We start from the raw sequence: 19716 nt of genomic DNA, 5'->3' as shown, positions 1-19716 counted from the left end.
GAAAATTAGAAAATACAATGAGATAAGTAAAAATGAAAATACAAAAACATCCACGAAACTCATGGGTGGCAAGACAGCGTTTATGGGGAAATGTATAGCTGTAAATACCTGCATTGAAAAAAAGGATTTCCCTTGGGTAAATTCCTAGCAGTGCTATTGCTGGGTCATAGGGTAGATCTATTTTTAATTTTTTGAGGAACCTCCACACTGTTTTCCAGAGCGGCTGCACCAGTTTGCATTCCCACCAACAGGGCAAGAGGGTAGGAATTTACCCAAGGGATACAGGAGCGCTGATGCATAGGGGCACTTGTACCCCAATGTTTATAGCAGCACTCTCAACAATAGCCAAATTATGGAAAGAGCCTAAATGTCCATCAACTGACGAATGGATAAAGAAATTGTGGTTTATATACACATTGGAATATTACGTGGCAATGAGAAAGAATGAAATCTGGCCATTTGTAGCAACGTGGATGGAACTGGAGAATGTTATGCTGAGCGAAATAAGTCAGGCAGAGAAAGACAGACACCATGTTTTTCACTCATATGTGGATCTTGAGAAACGTAACAGAAGACCATGGGGGAGGGGAAGGGAAAAAAAGTTACACAGAAAGAGTGAGACAAACTATAAGAGACTCTTAAGGACTGAGAACAAATGGAGGGTTGATGGGGGGTGGGGGTGAGGGGAAAGTGGGTGATGGGCACGGAGGAGGGCACCTGTTGGGATGAGCACTGGGTGTTGTATGGAAACCATTTTGACAATAAATTATATAAACACATAAACTTTAAAGACATTAAAAGATAAAAAAAAGAAAAAGAAAAAGAAAGATTTCAAGTCATTAACCTACACTTCTGCCTTAAGAAGTTCACTGAAGGGCTAAGATGACAGCTTAGTAGGAAGACCCTAGGCTTGTCTCATCCTTTGGACACAACTGGATAATTAAGAAATTGGCTGAGAGCTTTTAATCACATGTGAATGTTGGCTTTTGTCAAATACTTTTTCTGCATCCGCTGATATCATCAAATAATTTTTCTTCTTTTGCCGTTTGATGCGATAGATTCCATTAATTTTTAAATGTTGCATCAGCCTTACCTACCTGGAATAAATCCTATTGGACTGTGTTTAAGCAGCATGTCTCAAAATACCCCTTTCAACTGATCCTTTGCGTAAATCACTAGTTCTCTAAACGTACTCATCAGACCAGCAGGAGCTGCATTATGTGGGATTTTGTTAGACACGCAAATTCTTGGGCCCCACTCTAAAGCTACTGAATCAGAAACTCTGGGGGTGAGGGTTCACAAATCTGTTTTAACAGGCCCTCCAGGTGATTTGCTAGACAATAAAGATAGTCATTGGCACCGATGGGATGGAGTGAAATGTGTGAGATGATTGGCCCATATAAATGGTTCTCAGTCCAGTCCTGGTGGCACATTGGAGTCACGTAAGAACCCTCAGGATTCCTCCTTAACACCATCACAAGGGTTCCTTTTTTCGGATTAGGTGAGGACACTTGCATCATTGGCCAACTGAACTCTTTAAATGATTTGAGACAGAGCGCAGGTATCTGTTTCATACAAGCATTCCAGACCATACTTGGACAAAAATTACTCTAGATCAAAGAGTTCCAGGCTTTTTGACCATGACTCATAGGGAGAAATGCATTAAATGCATGGTAACACAGCAGACGCATTCTTGTATGTATGTATATATGTATGTACATAGAAAGTTTTGCATATATATATGTGTGTATTATATATCTTGAAATATATCTAACCTTCTTGAAATGGTATTTATCCCTACTGCATGCTATGTATCCTAGTATTTTATATTTCATTTTTTTGGCATTGTTGAGACTATTTGTGTTTTTAGCAATGCTCTATACTGTAAATATCTGGAGGCTTTGCCACTAAGCTGATAACCAGTGTGATACTAGTTCTAATTCTGGTGTATGGAACTGTGGGACTCTTCATTTATCCACGTGTTGGGTTTTTGTTGGTGGTGGTACACTTTATTTTTTTTTAACTTTGTTGTTATTTTTTTAAATTTTCATTTATTTATGAAAAAAATTTTTAAGTTTATTTTTGAGAGAGAGAGAGAGAGAGAGAGCATGGGAGGGGAAGATAGAGAGGGAGAGAGAGAATCCCCTGCAGGCTCTGCCTCCTCAGTGTGGAGCCCGACGCAGGGCTCGAACCCACGAACTGTGAGATCATGACCTGAGCTGAAACCAAGAGTCGGACACGTAACTGACTGAGCCGTCCAGGCGCCCCTAGACTTTATTTTTTTTCGAGAAGGTTTAGATTTACAACAAAATTGAGAGGAAGGGACGGGGATTTCCCCTCTACCCCCTGATCCACACATGCACAACCTTCCTCATTATCAACATCACTTTCCAGAATGGTCCATTTTTTATCAAGGGTGTACCGACATGAGCACACCATCATCACCCGAAATCTTTAGTTTCCCTGAGGATTCACTCTTGTTATCGTACATTCGATGGGTGTGGACAAACACTTAATGACATCCATCATTATAATATCATACGGAGTATTTTCCCCACCTTAAAAATCCTCTGGGTTTCCCCTGGTTACCACTCCCCACCACTGCCAGCCCTAGAAACCACTGATCTTTTTAGTGTCTCTGTAGTTTCGCCTCTTCCAGAAAGTCCTATGGTTGAAATCATACATTACAGAGCTTTCTCAGATTGGCTTCTCTCACTCAGTAAAATGCAGGTAAACTTGCTCTATAAAGCGCATGTATTTTTAGTGGTAAATAATATCACATTGTCTGGATGTCTCATAGTTTATTTATCCGCTTACCTACTGATGGACACTTGGCTGCTTCCAGGTTTTGGGCAATTATGAAGAAAGCTGCTGTAAACAGCTGTGCGCAGGTTTTTGTGTGGACAGGTTTTCAAACCCTTTGTGTAAATACCGAGGAGTGTGATTGCTGGATTGTTAGGCAAGAGTAGGCTTGGTTTTGTAATACACTGCTAAACCGTCTTCCAGAGTGGCTGTATCATTTTGCAGTTTGTTATAGTGTTCCAGATTCTGGATTTGTATTTCTCTGATGACATACAACGTGGAGCATTTTTTTGGAGCATTTTTTTCATCTGCTTATTTGCCACCTATATTTCTTCCCTGGTGAGGAGTTTGTAAAGGTCTTTGCCCATTTTTATTTTCATTTGTTTAATATTTATTTATTTATTAGAGAGAGACAGAGAGAGAGTGGTGGAGGGGCAGACACACACACACACACACAAAGAATCTGAAGCGGGCTCCCGGCTCCGAGCTGTTAACACAGAGCCTGGCGCGGGGCTCCAACCCACGAACGGTGAGATCATGACCTGAGCCGCAGTCCGGCGCTTAACCAACTGAGCCACCCAGGCGCCCCTATTTCAAAATACTCTTAATTTATCTTCAGATTCCTTCTTTGACCCGTGTGCGTTTTATAGGTGTGTTGTTTAATCCCCACATATTTTGGGAGTTTTCACCTACCTTTCTGTTCTTGATTTCTAGTTTAATTCCTCTGTGGTCTGAGTGGAGACATTGTATGATTTCTACTCTTTAAAATCTGTTAAGGTGATTTTATGCCTCAGCATGCAGTCTTTTGGTAGATATACCACGCGAGCTTGAAAAAATTGTGTATTCTATAGATATCAGCTATGCCCAGTTGATTAATGGTATTGTTGAGTTCACCTATATCCTTACTGATTTTCTACTTACCAGACTGACCATTTTATTTATTTTTTTTAATTTTTTTTCAACGTTTTTTATTTATTTTTGGGACCGAGAGAGACAGAGCATGAATGGGGGAGGGGCAGAGAGAGAGGGAGACACGGAATCGGAAACAGGCTCCAGGCTCCCAGCCATCAGCCCAGAGCCTGACGCGGGGCTCGAACTCACGGACCGCGAGATCGTGACCTGGCTGAAGTCGGACGCTTAACCGACTGCGCCACCCAGGCGCCCCAAGACTGACCATTTTAAAATAAAAAAATTTTAACGTTTGTTTTTGAGAGAGAGAGAGAGAGAGAGAGAGAGAGCATGAGTGGGGGAGGAGCAGAGAGAGAGAGAGAGACAGAATCCGAAGCAGGCTCCAGGCTCTGAGCGGTCAGCGCAGAGCCCGACACGGGGCTCGAACCCACGAACTGCGAGATCGTGACCTGAGCCGAAGTCGGACGCTTAACTGACAGATCTCCCCCGGCGCCCCTGCATTTTTTGTTTCAATTGAGCATTTTGCATGATCCCATTTTCTCTCATTTCTTAGCGTATTTGTTATACTCCTTTGTTTTTTTTTTTACCTTTCCTGGTGGTTACCCTAGAGTTTGTGATATACATTTAGAAGTAATCCAAATCCACTTTCAAAGAACACTGTATCACTTCACAGGTGATGTCAGTACTTATTACCAACGAAAGTATTTTAATTCCTTCCCCTCATTCTTTATAGCACTGCTGTTACTCGTTTCAGGTATATATAATAATACCTAAGCATACATAATTGGATACATTGTTGCTATTGTGTTTGTGAACAGTTACCTGTTGAATCAATGAAGAATAAGAAAAAAGTTTGTATTTTAGCTTCACTCATTCCTTCTTTGAAGCTCTTCCTTTCTTGATGTAGGTCTGAGTTTCTCACCTCTGTTGCTTTCTCTCACTCTCTCTAAAAAACTTCTTTTAGCATTTCACAAGGCAGGTCAGCTGGAAAAAAAAATTCTCTTAATTTTTAAAAATTAACCGGTAATTGACATATGACACTGTGTAAGTCTAAGGTTAACTTGAAACCTTTCTATATTGTAATATGATTATCGCCATGGTGTTAGCTAACACCTCTATTGCATCATATTATTATCATTTTGTCTTTGTGGTGAGAACGGTTGAGAGCTAGTCTTTCAGAAACTTTGAAGTTTATGATATAGTATTATTGACTACAATCACTCTGATGCACATTAGATCTCCAGAACTTACTCATCTTCAAGTGGCAATTTTTAGTTCAAACAACATCCCTCCACTTCCCCCACTCCCCACTCTCCCATAGCCACCCCACTATTCTGCTCTGTTTGTGTCAGTTTCACTTTTCTAGATCCTATGTGATATCATACCTTTGTCTTTCTCCTCAATTTTTGTTTGTCTGAGAAAGTTTTCATTTCTCCTTCACTTTTATTTTATTATTTATTTATTTATTTTTATTTTTTATTTTTTAAATTTACATCCAGATTAGTTAGCATCTAGTGCAACCACGATTTCAGGAGTAGATTCCTTAGTGCCCCTTCCCCATTTAGCCCATGCCCCCTCCCACAACCCATCCCGTAACCCTCAGTTTGTTGTCCGTATTTATGAGTCTCTTCTGTTTTGTCCCCCTCCCTGTTTTTATATTATTTTTGTGTCCCTTCCCTTATGTTCATCTGTTTTGTCTCCTGAAGTCCTCATATGAGTGAAGTCATATGATTTTTGTCTTTCTCTGACTAATTTCACTCAGCATAATACCCTCCAGTTCCATCCATGTAGTTGCAAATGGCAAGATTTCATTCTTTTTGATTGCCGAGTAATACTCCATTATGTATATATATACACCTTCTTTATCCATTCATCCATCGATGGACATTGGGCTCTTTGTATACTTTGGCTATTGTTGATCGTGCTGCTATAAACATGGGGGTGCATGTGTCCCTTCGAAACAGCACCCCTCTATCTTGTGGATAAATGCCTAGTAGTGCCATTGCTGGGTCGTAGGGTGGTTCTATGTTTAGTTTTTTGAGGAACCTCCATACTGTTTTCCAGAGTGGCTGCACCAGCTTGCATTCCCATGGTTTTCACTTTTGAAGAAGAATTTTGAAGGGTACAGAATTCTAGGGGTGACTTTTTTCTCTCAACATTTCAAATATTTTAGTCTACTCACATCTTGCTTGCATGATTCATGAGAAGAGGTCAGATGTGATTCTTATCTTTGTTGCTCTACAGGTAAGATTTTTTCCCTGTTTTCTATCATGATTTTTTCTTTATCTTTGCTTTTCAGTAATTTGAAGATGATATGCTTAGGTGTATTTTTTTTTCCTTCGGTTTACCCTGCTTGGTGTTTTCCAAGCCTCCTGGATTTGTAGTTTGATGTCTGACATCAATTTGGGGGAAATTCTCAGTCATTATTGTTCTGAATATTTTTTCTATTGCTTTCTCCTTTTCTTTTTCCAATATTCCGATTTCACGTATGTCATACCTCTTGTACTTTTCCCACAGTCTTTGGACATTTTGTTCCACCTTTCAGTCTTTGTTTTCCTTGGTTTTCAGTTTTGGGGTTTTCTATTAATACCTCCTCTAGCTCAGAGATTCTTTCCTTGTTATGTCCAGCTCATTAATAAGTTCTTTAAAGGGCATTCTTCATTTCTGTTACTGTGTTTTTGATCTCTAACATTTCCTTTTGGCTCTTAGGATTTCCATCTTTCTGCTTACCCTGTTTATCTGCTCTTTATCTGTCACTTTATCCATTAATATATCCTTAAACATATTAATCACAGTTGTTTTAAATTAGTGGTGTGATGGGGCACCTGGGTGGCTCAGTCAGTTAAGCGTCTGACTTCGGCTCGGGTCATGATCTCACGGTACATGAGTTGGAGCCCCGTGTCAGGCTCTGTGCTGACAGCTCAGAGCCAGGATCCTGCTTCAGATTCGGTGTCTCCCTCGCTCTCTGCCCCTCCCCCGCTCACACTCAGTCTCTTTCTCTTTCTCAAAAATAAACATTAAAAATAAAATAAATTACTGGTGGGGTAATTCTAACATCCCAGCCATATCTGAGTCTGGTTCTGATTCTTGCTCTGTCTCTTCAAAATATGCATTGTGCCTTTTAGTACGCCTTGTAATTTTTTCTTGAACGCTGGACACGATATGCTGGATAAAAGAACTGCTGTGAATAGGCCTTTCGTAATGTGGTGGTGAGGTGGGCGTCTAGACTATAACCTTCACAGGTGTTTCTCCTCCCTTATATGAGGCAGGACAGTGAGAATGGACTGGAGTACGGCCTTTCCTTTCTCCGGGTTCGTTAGGTTCTGATAATACCCCAGCAGGTTGGGCCCTGGTTCACGTATCTCTCCACAGGGCAGACCTTACTAAGAACAGAGTGCTGTGCAGTGTTTCAGAAGGGTTCCTTTGCCCCTCTCCCTCCTGCAGGAAACCCAAGGTGACTTTTCTTCAGTATTTGCTGTGGCAATCTGGTACAGTTCCTGGTGTTAAATCTCACAAGAGTGTGCCCCCCGCAATAACTGAGTTCCCCTGGAGATGATAAATCTCAGAGTCGTCTGGCCTGAGCCTACAACAATTTGTTAATTACACTTGAGATTTTTCCTTCCCTGGCACTGGTTCCTGTATTTCTACTGGTGAGTCTCTGCTTGGGTAAGCTATGACTCCCTGTATCTGACTCTCTCTTCGATCTGGAGGGCACTAGTTTGACTTGTGTACTCTCCTCTCCTAATATCCAAGAAGAGCTATTCATTTTTCAGCCTGTTCACCTCTTTACTTACTGGAAGGAGAGAGCAGTGACCCTGCCCCCCCCCCCCCCGCCAAGCCCGTTACGTGCCGAACTACAAACCAGAAGTTCCCCATTCCACTTTTTAATTGATGGTTTAATGACTAATGCTAGTTTTGTGAGGCAGTACGTAGTTAAAATGAATACCTTGGAAACAACTGCACCAAGATTTATCCAAAATGTTCAAGTATATGTCTGGGATGTCCAATGACCCCATCCTAACAGACTGGAGACCAGTAAAACTCAACGGAGGGGAGGAGGCGAGATGCTAGTGATCTTTCCTGGGTGGTCACGAATCCCCATTTGGTAATTTCTCCCCGGGAAACATCTGTATTTGCTTCCTAGGTTCTTTTCAGTGCCAAGTATCAGGTGTCCAGTGTGGCAGAGAAGCTTTAAGTCTAAGAAGCTGGTAACTCAGGCTTTCTGATCACCAAATCCGAACTTAAAAATGTAAAATGATCGGTGGGCTTCCTTTCATGGATACCATGTTACTGCCACTCGACTTCTGGATATTTTAGACAAAAAAAATATTCGAGTGAAATTAAGAGAACACACAGCATGCATTTGACGGTAAGAAACTGAGAAGAATTACTCCAAAGCTTGTACATCTGGTAGTAACTTAAAAGATTTAAACTATTACTAGGTTTCATTGGTGATTCGGTATCGAAATTACCCATGAAAAGGTAAAGTTAGTGCTTTATTGCATGCGTTAATTACCAACCCCCTGAGACAACACCTGCAGTCCTTATTCAATGCTTCTCTGTTCCCGTTAACAACGTTGGTGCAAACAGGGAATTCTGGGAGTAAGCTCACCAAGTTATTTTTTATTGTACAGGTCGCTGTGGCTTTCAGTGTTTTCTTTAAAAGAATTTGTTAACATTTCGAATTTATTTTTGAGAGGCAGAGAGAGACAGAGCGTGAGCGGGGGAGGGGCAGAGAGAGAGAGAGAGAGAGGGAGACACAGGATCCAAAGCAGGCTCCAGGCTCCGAGCTGTCAGCACGGAGCCCGAGGCGGGACCCGAACTCACAAACCATGAGATCATGACCTGAGCTGAAGTCAGCTGCTCAACTGACTGAGCCACCCAGGCACCCCCAGCAGTGTTTTTTGAACTAGACGTGTTACTGACCGACTTTCCTCTTTGTTGCCCCCTGGTTGGGCAGAAGCCTGGCTTATGTGGGATGGAAGAGAAGTATGGAGGCCCGTTACTGCTCTGTTTTTTTTTCCATCCGTCAGTGACATAGAGAAGATCATCCTCCCCTCTGGTCCCAGACCTTTACACATCACCCAGTGCCCCAAGACCTAGCTCCTGCCCTGGAGACGAATGGAAGGATCGTGGTAGACATTCCTAGGTGTTAACCCAAGGAAAATAGAGCCCCGTATATGTTTGTGTGGGCCCGAGGCTACTTGTGTTAGGTACGAATAGTTAAACCTGGAGTAAATCATTGAACAAGTGTTTGCCAAGGCCTTACTATGCACCCAGGTATGGTCCTAAAAGAAACAGCAGAGAGCAAATCAGACAAAGTCCCTGCTTTCGTAGAACTGACATTCTAGGTAGGGAAAAAGACAACATACGCAAATAGGTAAGGATTAAGTACATAGCCAAGTGGTGGCAATACTGAGATGCAGATGTAGATTGAAGCTGGTAAGGACACAGAGAATGTCCTTTTGGGGCGCCTGGGCGGCTCAGTCGGTTAAGCGCTTGACTCTTGATTTCGGCTCAGGTCACGATCTCATGGTTCGTGGGTTTGAGCCCCTCGTCGGGCTCTGTGCTGATGGCTCAGAGCCTGGAGCCTCCTATGGATCCTGTGTCTCCCTCTTTCTCTGCCTTTCCCCTGCCTCTCTCTCTCTCAAAAATAAACATTAAAAAAATTTTTTTAATAAATAAGTAAATAAATAAACGTTAAAAAATTTTTTTAAAAAAGAAAAATAAATAGGAAACTAATGCCAGTACGTCAATGAGTTATCAAGGGATTGATTAGATCATGTAGGGCCTTCAGGACCCTAAGGCAAACTTGGATTTTACTCTGATTAAGATGGGAAACCACTGGAGGGTTCTGAGCAGCAGGACACCATCAGATCATCCGGCTTCTGAGTGGCGAATAAACTATAGTGGGGTGAGGGGCAAAGGCGGAATCAGCAGGAACTCAAGTGAGAGAAGATAGTCGCTTAGACCTCGGTAGTGGTGATGAAAAAGCTGAGCTTAGAGTAGCCTAGTTTAAAAAAAAATTTTTTTTAATATTTATTTTTGAGAGACAGAGTGAGACAAAGTGAGAGTGGAGGAGGGGCAGAGAGAGGGGGAGACACAGATTCCGAAGCAGGTTCCGGGCTCTGAGCTGTCAGCACAGAGCCCGACACAGGGCTCGAACCCACAGACTGTGAGATTGTGACCTGAGCCGAAGTCGGACACTCAACCGACTGAACCACCCAGGCGCCCCAGGGTAGCCTACGTTTTGAAAATAAAAATGAAGAAGGAACCCGTCCCCCTCCCCGCCCACCGCCGCCTTGGTGCCTATGCTATATTCATCCGTTTCCCCACAGACGTTTTCAGATTTGCCTGGAGTATGAGGCATAAGAGATCATTTCTTCCTGGTGATGTGACATGCACTTAAATGCACTGAGCTGACGGAGGAGGTACCTCGGTGATGGCTTTCAAGGCAACCAGAATTAAATGGTATCTGGGATTCAGCAGAAATGCAAGGTTTATAACACGATTTATATGGCGTTGGAAAATTAAAGTCTCAGAAAATTAGCACTAGTTGATAATGCTGAAGGATCTATTGCTGGCTTCATCTGGAAACAAATTTTGTTGGGCAGTTTGGGGGGGGAAAGGTGGGGGGTGGGGCACCTTGGAGGCTCAGTTGGTTGAGCCTCCGACTTCGGCTCAGGTCATGATCTCACGGTTCGTGGGTTCGGGCCCCGCGTCAGGCTCTGTGCGGACAGCTCAGAGCCTGGAGCCTGTTTCGGATTCTGTGTCTCCCTCTCTCTCTGTCCCTCCCCTGCTCGTGCTCTGTCTTTCTCTCTCTCTCTCTTTCAAAAATAAATAAACACTAAAAAAAAAATTAGGCGCGCCCAGGTGGCTCAGTCCGTTAAGTGTCTGACTCTTGATTTTGGCTCAGGTTGTGATCTCACAGTTTCCTGAGTTCCAGCCCCACGTCAGCCTCCATGCTGATGATGTGGACCCTGCTTGGGATTCTCTGTCTCCCTCTCTCTCTGTCCCTCCCCCACTTGTGCTCTGTCTCTCCGAAAATAAATAAAGAAATAAACTTAAAAAATTGTTTTAATTAAAAAAAAACAAGATGGGGAGGAGGCCAGTACCCCCTCTACAAAAGGGTCTTGGCCTCTTGCATATTTTATTTTGCATATTGAAAAAGGTACTAGAACTCTGTTGTAGGCAAGTGACAAACGCTTCTCTTCGTTACCCGATTAGCACAGTAATCTTAAAAGGGACGTTCTCACGGAGTAACCGTACCCAGCCAATGTTGCCAGTGTGGACGCCATGTGAAAGGCACTGGCCAACGGAGTGTGAAAAGCAGTGATAAAGTTAAGAGAGCAGAAACTGCTGAGTAGTGAGGCAGAGGTGAAAAACAAAGTGAAGCCACCCCTGACCCTTTGCAGATTCCACCGCTGAGGTTTTTTTACCTCCCTTCCGCACTCCCTCTGACCAGCCCGCCACCAATGCCTGAGATCAACACGGGCAGCTGGCCCCAGTCTCTGCAGCTGTGCGTGCCCGCCGACAGCCAAGGCCCCCACGGGTGCTTGTGGGTCCCCATCTGGCCCCGACTCCTGTCACTGGCTTGCCTCACTGTGTGCGTACGTGAGCCTCTGTAACCACACAAGTGCACACCGATAGCCCACAGCCAAGACCCACGTGGCTGTTTGGGGGCTTGGATCCAGCCCTGACCACTGTCCTTGAGCCATCCATCTGCGTGCCTGCAGCCAGCCCCCCCCGCGTCTTGTAAATGCATGCCGCCGGCCAAATATTTGCGTGGATCCACAAAGGACCCCCAAGAGCCAAAGCCATCCGGAGAAAGAGCAACGTTGGAGGCATCACAGTTCCTGATTTCAAATTATACTTCAAAGCGACAGTAATCAAAACAGTATGGTACCTCCATAAAGACGAGTGGAATAGAATCAAGGGTCCTGAAATAAACCCATGCATATATGATGAACTAATTTTTTTAAGTTTGTTTATATTTATTCTGGGAGAGAGAGAGAGAATCCCAAGCAGGGAAGAGGGGAGAGAGGGAGGGGGAGAGAGAATCCCAAGCAGGCTCCATGCTGTCAGCGCAGAGCCTGATGCAGGGGCTCAGACCCACAAACCGTGAGCTCATGACCTGAGCCCCGGATCAAGAGTCGGACGCTCAACCGAATGAGGCACCCAGGGGCCCCTATGATGAACTAACTTTTGAAAAAGGCACCAAGAACACACAACGGGAAAAGCACAGTAGCCTGGAAAGAAGGACCCTGAAAGGGAAAAGGACAAAGAAAAGAAAGAAAAGCTGTTGCCAAATATGTCCTTGTAGTTATGCACATTTGGGGTTTTCAATACACTGTGGCTTTCTAGCTATTGCAGGGATTCGCCTCATAACTGGATCTTCCACGTAATTTCTGCTTGCTTCAGTCGTGTACGATACTTTTTGAATTAATGAACTCGGCTCGGAGCATCTTTCTTGCCCATTAGCTAACGAGACAGGAAAGAGTTTGCGCGTCTCGTTTCCCTGGTGTTGATTTAAAACACGTCTTCCATCAAAATACAGAGATAGACCGTACAGAATGAAACGCAAAACCCACTGAGGTGTTTTAGATTAGCTATGACATTTCATTTTTTTTTCGTTTCTTTATTTTTTGAATATGAAATTTATTGAACAATTGGTTTCCGTACAACAGCCAGTGCTCATCCCAACAGGTGCCTATGACATTTTATTCACTGCCGGACGTTTCTCTTGTAATGAACACTCTCCTGCTGTTCATTCCTTCCCCCACGTCCCATTATCCCTTCCAGCTGGGGCTCTTCAATCCACATCGCGTTAAGCAGCTTTTATGTGCCAGAGATCCGGCTTGCTACCGGAGAAACACACTGCTCTTAGGAGTGCATAGCAAATTGGGGCGCCTGGGTGGCTCAGTTGGCTAAGCGACTGACTTTGGCTCAGGGCACGATCTCACGATTCATGGGTTTGAGCCCCGCATCTCTGCCGTCAGCACAGAGCCCACTCTGAATCCTCTGTCTCCCTCTCTCTCTCTGCCCTCCGGCTCACCTTTCTCGCCCCAAAATAAATAAACATTAAAAAAAGATGAAGAAGGAGTGTGGGGTAAGGAGAATATAGAAGATAGACAAAAACTGGTGATTATCACATGGCTTGATACACTTTTTAAAAATTTTTTTTAACATTTGTTTTTGAGAGACAGAGAGAGACAGGGTGTGAGCAGGGGAAGGGCAGAGAGAGAAAGGGAGACACAGAATCGGAAGAGGCTCCAGGCTCCGAGCCGTCAGCACAGAGCCCGACGCGGGGCTCCAACCCACAAACCGCGAGATCGTGACCTGAGCCGAAGTCGGATGCTTGACTGACTGAGCCATCCAGGCGCCCCTTGATACATTTTAATACATGGGTGAGGATTGGGATTACCAAGAAAGAAGACCCCAAGAGAGTGGATCGTCTAGGGAATATTTAACACAATAGTTTACATTCGAGTTGGGGTTTGCAGGACAGATAAGGGTTTGCCAGAGAAAGAGAAAATAAAGGGAAAGTAAATTTCTGGCTTGGAGGAAAGGATACACAAGAGGAAGGAGGTATGAAAAACGGCGTAGCGAGTCTGCGGGTTTCAAGGTGAGGGGTGTCTTGGGCACGGGGTGAAAGATCTGGTGTGAAATTTTATGGGCTTTATCTAACGTGCATGAGGGAGTGAACACAAATTTTGGATGGGAGGAAAGGAGAGGGGATCACATCTTTAGCAATACTAACTATTTTCTTGGTTGGGGTTGTAAGACGGTAGCTCACTTAATGTCTTCAGTTTGGCCCTCACCCTCTCCCCCCTACCCATGTTCCCACCCAAAGCAGACCCTGAAACAAGGGTATGGGCACAGGTAGTTTATTTAGGAGGTGATCCTAGGAACCAGGAGGAGAGAATAAGGAAGTGAGACAGGGAAGGGAGACAATAATAAAGGATGTGCTAACAGGCTGATTTTACCTCTGGGCAACTGGGCTTCGGTCCTGGGGCTTTTCAGAGACTGTTCAGAAAACCGCTGTCCAATAGGGGCACTTGGCTGGCTCAGTCAATAGAGCATGTGACTCTTGATCTCGGGTAAGTGGGTTTGAGCCCCAAGCTGGGGGTAGAGTTTACCTACAAAAAGAAAGTCCTGTCCAATAGAAATAAAATGCGAGGGGCTGGGTGCCTCAGTCTGTTAAGCGTCCGACTTCAGCTCGGGTCAAGATCTCACAGTTTCTGAGTTCGAGCCCCTCATCGGGTTCACTGCTGTCAGTGAAGAGCCCCCTTTGGATCCTCTGTCTCCTTCTCTGTGCCCCTGCCCCGCTCATGCTCCCTCTCTCTCTCTCGCAAACATAAATAAACATTAAAAAAGACATGCAAGTCGCATACGTATTTTAAAATGTTCTAAGAAGCACACTTCTTAGAAAACTAAAAAGGAACAGATAAAAGTAATAATAATAATAATAATAATACAGTTTCTTTCTTACAATATATCCACAATATTACCATTTCAACGTGTAATCAATATAAAAATATCAGCGAGCTATTTTACATTCTTTTATCATATGAAGTCCTGAAGATCTTTTTTTAATGGAAAGGAGATTATTTTATTTTTTAAATTATTTTTTTGCTTCACACATCTACCATTTTTTAATTTTGATTTCAGTATAGTTAATGCACCGTGTTACAAATGGTATACAACACCCAGAGCTCATCACAAGTGCCCTCCTTAGTCCCCATCCCCCCACCCACCTCCCTCCCGTGACCACCAGTTTGTTCTCTATAATTAAGGGTCTGTTTCTGGGTTTCTTTGTCTCTCTCTGGGCTTTTGTCCCCCCCTTTTCTCATTTGTTTTCTTCTTTTTTTAATATATGTGTTATTTTTAAGTAATCTCTGCGCCCAACGTGGGGCTTGAACTCACAACCCCGAGATCGAGAGTTACGTGCTCTACCAACTGAGCCACCCAGGCAACCCTGTATGTCATCTTTAAATTTTTTTTTAATGTTTATTTATTTTGGAGAGAGAGAGAGACAGAGCATGAGCAGGGGAGGAGCAGAGAGAGAGAGGGAGACACAGAATCCGAAGCAGGATCCAGGCTCTGGGCTGTCGGCACAGAGCCCGACGAGGGGCTCGAACTGATCGTGACCTGAGCTGCAGTCGGACGCTTTACTGACTGAGCCGCCCAGGCGCCCCTTAGTGCTGTCTTATATCCGTTTGGAATTGCTGTTTAACACTTTATGCTTCTCTGTCCTCGATCCCGCAGATTTCCTTATCTCTTTCCTCTCTATTGGCCAGCATAGAGAGTTATGTTGAAAGTCTCTCCTCCAGCATTTTGTTTTGTAGAGAACTGTAATTTTGCACGCGGCTTTCCAAATAAAACACACACACCATGGTTTGTGATCTCCATCTCACAAAGGGAGAGCCAATTAGGTTGCCTCTGGCCCCAACAGCCAGCCACTCAGTAGACCCCGGAGAAAACTTGAAAAGGGAGATGCATTTCTCTTTAGGCTTGAGGCACCCAGTTCTCCAGCTGCTAGGAGTGTTGGCTGTTGTCGACTCACAGCTGAGTCTCTCCCCGGAGCTCCCCTCAGCTGCAGGCGGCTGCCTCCCCAAAGACACACACCCTCCCCAGGTGTAACCCACATCTAATGGTTGGTCAGAAGCGGGGAGGGGGGAGGTGACGAGGGTTTATATAAAGGCCTTCGTTCATGGCCGCTTTGAAAGGCCCTCCCAGGAGCTGCTGTTCAACGTCTCCCTCTGTCCAATCCTGCTTCTCTTGCTGCCTCACAGGGCTTGTTCCTAGAGCTTTCCCCACTAAACCTACTGCGCACAGATCTGAGTCTCCAAACGTTTTCTGGGGAACCCGATCCATGACCGGAGGGGACTTGACCAACGTCTCTATGTTTCGGTGTGCTGATTTAACTAAAGTTGTGCAAAGTCAGAGGGCAATCCCCCAAAGCACCCTCCCTTCTTCTTTTTTTACATGTTTGATGTTTGTTTACTTTTGAGAGAGAGAGTGAGACAGAGCATGAGCAGGGGAGGGGCAGAGGGAGAGGGAGACAGAGAATGCGAAGCAGGATCCAGGCTCCGAGCTGTCAGAGCTGTTGATGTGGAGCTCGAACTCGTGAACTGTGAGATCGTGACCTGAGCCGAAGTCTGACGCTTAACCGACTGAGCCACCCAGGCTCCCCTGAGCACCCTCACTTCTGAACTGCAAGTTCAAGGCTCACTGAGACCATCCTCACTTCTGACACCAACTTCAAGGTCAAGGGTCTCCAAGGCTACCTTCAGTTTTGATGATTGGCTAATAGGACTCACAGAACTCATGGAAGGCTGTTGACAGTCACAGTTTAGACAGTGAAAGGATGAAAATGAAAATAAGGCAAAGAAGGAGACACAAGCTGCAGTGTTCAGGAAAGTTATCCATGTGGAGCTTCTGGCTGTCCTCTCCCAGTGGAGTTGTAGCATCCCAGAAACGCTAGCTCTCCTGGTAACCGTGTGTGACAATACACAAAGAATTTTGCCAACCAGGGAAGCTTACCTGAGCTTTTGTGTTCAGAGTTTTTATTGGAGATCAGCCATGTAGATCTGGTTTCCCACCCATGTAGCTGACCCCAGTCCCCAGCTCCTTCCTCTCTAGGCCAACTAATGCTGCATGACCAAAGCCCCCACCCTCAATCACATTGTTAGACTATCTCTGTGACCCCAAACCCCCATATAAACAAAGACACTTATATAAGGCAAGACATTCCAGGGGCTTAGAAATAACTTCCCGGGAGCACAGGGCAAAGGCCAGACTCCCTGGGGGAGATTAAATTCTTTTCTAGACAAGTTGCAAGGCAACATTTGAAGGGAAAATAAAGTTTTAAATTCCATAAGGATAGAAAGATGATGATAGATACATAAATAAATAGATAATTATACATAGAGATTCATCTGGAAATACCTGTCCTAATGTAAAGGAAGTTATTACAGATATTGTCTAATGGGCAGGCTCCCATTGTTTCATTATTAATGTTTTATAAATCTTACCATTATGAGGATAAAGCTAACTGAATTTGAGTTGGACTCTGAAAGAAGCAATGGCTTCCTCTTCCTCCTCTTCCACTAAACGTTAAACAAGTTTTGCTTAGAGGGAATGGGTTTTCAGGAAAACAAGAAGTGCATTTCTGCCTTATTAAGATACATTCATCAACTTTCATTCACTTGTGATGGAAACCCTTCCCCCCGACTCCATTGTGTATCTGAGTTATGTGTCCACCTCAGATCGGATTCAGCATCAAATAATTCAGTTAGACACACAGACACGAGAGAGGCAAAGATTCTGGACGTATCACAGGAGGCCCAGACCACGGGGCCCATACCCTCCTCACCATCTACCCTACGACCTTTCATACCATGAGTAAGATATGCGCAGTAACTGGCAAAAGCAGCCCTCATATTTATGAAGCCTTAACTTACCTGTCTCCCAGAAAAAATCCTCTAAAGGAGCCCTTGAGACACAGCTTTTATAAGTGCTTGGTTTTACATACTTCATAACTATCTATAGTTAAAAAAAAATATTTTCTAATGTTTATTTATTTTTGAGAAAGAGAGCAAGAGAGCAAGGGAGGAACAGAGAGAGAGAGGAAGACACACAATCGGAAGCAGGCTCTAGGCTCTGAGCTGTCAGCACAGAGCCCCATGTGGGGCTCGAACTCCCAGACCGTGAGATCATGACCTGAGCCAAAGTCAGACGCTTAACCGACTGAACCACCCAGGCGCCCCGTAAATCTTTATATTTTAAAGTCACATGTATTTTTGTGGTTTTTTTTTTGAAATTTGTCTTAATGATAAATTTGAGATATTTTAGGAAGCAAAATAGGTTGTCAGAAACAGCCAATTCACAACTTTTATCCTTAGAAAATACAAACATAACATAACAGATTTCACTTCAGTCACGAATCAAGAAGACTGGTATATTTCAAGTCAGTCTCCTAAAGGGTGCCAGCTTCTGGAAGGGAAGTTATGGGGAAGCTTAAGAAAGAAAATGTTTGCTAGGGCACCTGGGTAACTCCATCGGTTGAGCGTCTGACTTCGACTCAGGTCACGATCTCACGGTTCATGGGTTTAGTCCCGAATCGGGCTCAGAACCTGGAGCCTGCTTTGGATTGTGTCTCCCTCTCTCTATGCTCCTCCCTCACTCACACTCTGTCTCTCTGTCTCTCAAAAATAAACATGAAAGAAGAAAGAAAGAAAGAAAGAAAGAGAAGGAAAGAAGAAAGAAAGAAAGAAAGAAAGAAGAAAGAAAGAAAGAAAGAAAGAAAGAAAGAAAGGGTTTACTGAAGTTGCTATGTCAAAGCTGGGAATCAGTCTTGTTTGCAAAGTCGCAAAAATAAGGATAATTCTACGGAAGGCAGACATAAGATTTAGATAAAACTTCAAACTTTGAGTAGCCAATACTGCTTACAGAGATCTCAGTTTATATCACAAGTTGAAGTTAGGTCCCATTTCCACCCAGATTTTTCAGTTTCTCCAACAGAACTCAATCTCTTCATCTTTCATGTTCCTAAAGCACATTGTGCCTCTCTTAAGCCACTTAATAATATTCATGGGGCGCCTGGGTGGCTCAGTCGGTTGAGCGGCCGACTTCGGCTCAGGTCATGATCTCGAGGTCCATGAGTTCGATCCCCGTATCGGGCTCTGTGCTGATGGCTCAGAGCCCGGAGCCTGTTTCAGATTCTGTGTCTCCCTCTTTCTTTCTCCTCCCCCGCTCATGCTCTGTCTCTCTCTTCTCAAAAATAAATAAACCTCAAAAAAATAAAAAAAATAATATTCTACCTTATGTTTTGGTTATTTTTGTACCTCTCTCTGGGATGAAACCCCTTTGAAAATAGAGAATACTTCTTCTATATCTTTGTTACCACATAGCCCCTAGCACAATTCCTCGTACGCTGTGGGAGCTTACACATGTTTATGAAATGAATTAAGAAAGCCCAGCTCTAATTAGCACAAGATTAAGCCTAGGATATTGTGTTCACAGAGAGGCTTTTTTTTTTTTAATCAAATGTCCCCCCGACAAAATAACCAGAAAGTGATCTCCTTCGTAGGAGAACTCGCTGACGAACTTGGCAATTTGCTGTTTTCTCAAGAAAAATCTTTTCCAGGTCGTAGATGGGTTCTGAAAATGTAACAGCCCACAAACTGGCCACTGACTGACTTCCCCTGGATGGTCGGCGCGAGGCTACATATCGCAGCAGTGACTCAAACAGCCGGGAGAAGAAAACGTAGAACAAATGCGAATTTTTCAGCTCAGTAAACATTTGCTGATTACGTCTTTCTGTACAGATCGCTGAGTTAGGGGCTGTGCTCTGGAGGAAACCAAGATATATCCAGTGATCACTGCTACCCATTAAGCACCAGGTAGAGGCCATGGACCTTCTTATCCACTTCCTATAGCAACCCGGTAACGTAGATACCATTACCCACGCCCGTATCAACAGGACGATGAAGGCTCAGGGAAGTCAGGTAACTTTACCAAAGTTACACAGCCAGGAAGTGAGAGAATCAGGATTTCAATCCTCATCTGACTCCAGAATCCATGTTATTCCCATGAACCAGAGTCCTTTTTGGTTTTTTTAAAGAGTGCTGAGTCGCTTTTATTCTGATGTACGTAATTATAGAGGCTAAATGACGTAATATCAATGATAAAAGAATACGTTCTCTGGTCATTTGTGAGGTGTCTTTTTTTTTTAAATGTTTATTTATTTTTGAGAGAGAGAGAGACAGAGTGCAAGTGGGGGAGGGGCAGAGAGAGAGAGAGAGAGAGAGAGAGAGGGAGACACAGAATCCAAAGCAGGCTCCAGGCTCTGAGCTGTCAGCACAGAGCCCGATGCGGGGCTCGAACCCACGAAATGTGAGATCGTGACCTGCCTGAGCCGAAATCAAGAGTCTGAAGCTGAACAGAGTGAGCCACCCAGGTGCCCCTCTGGTCATTTATGAATTTAACTTTTGTCCTCAA

At 44.0% G+C, this 19716-nt stretch overlaps 1 non-coding gene across 1 annotated transcript; it reads right to left on the bottom strand.

Annotated features, from left to right (window-relative positions):
• Positions 1–14612: 14612 nt before the first annotated feature.
• Positions 14613–14685, bottom strand: TRNAE-CUC (transfer RNA glutamic acid (anticodon CUC)). The gene has a single exon. It is a non-coding gene; the product is annotated as a tRNA-Glu (tRNA).
• Positions 14686–19716: the final 5031 nt, after the last annotated feature.

Source organism: Acinonyx jubatus, chromosome X, assembly GCF_027475565.1.
Source record: "Acinonyx jubatus isolate Ajub_Pintada_27869175 chromosome X, VMU_Ajub_asm_v1.0, whole genome shotgun sequence".
Classification (NCBI taxonomy): Eukaryota; Metazoa; Chordata; class Mammalia; order Carnivora; family Felidae; genus Acinonyx; species Acinonyx jubatus.
This window is presented reverse-complemented; position numbering and strand designations above follow the sequence as displayed.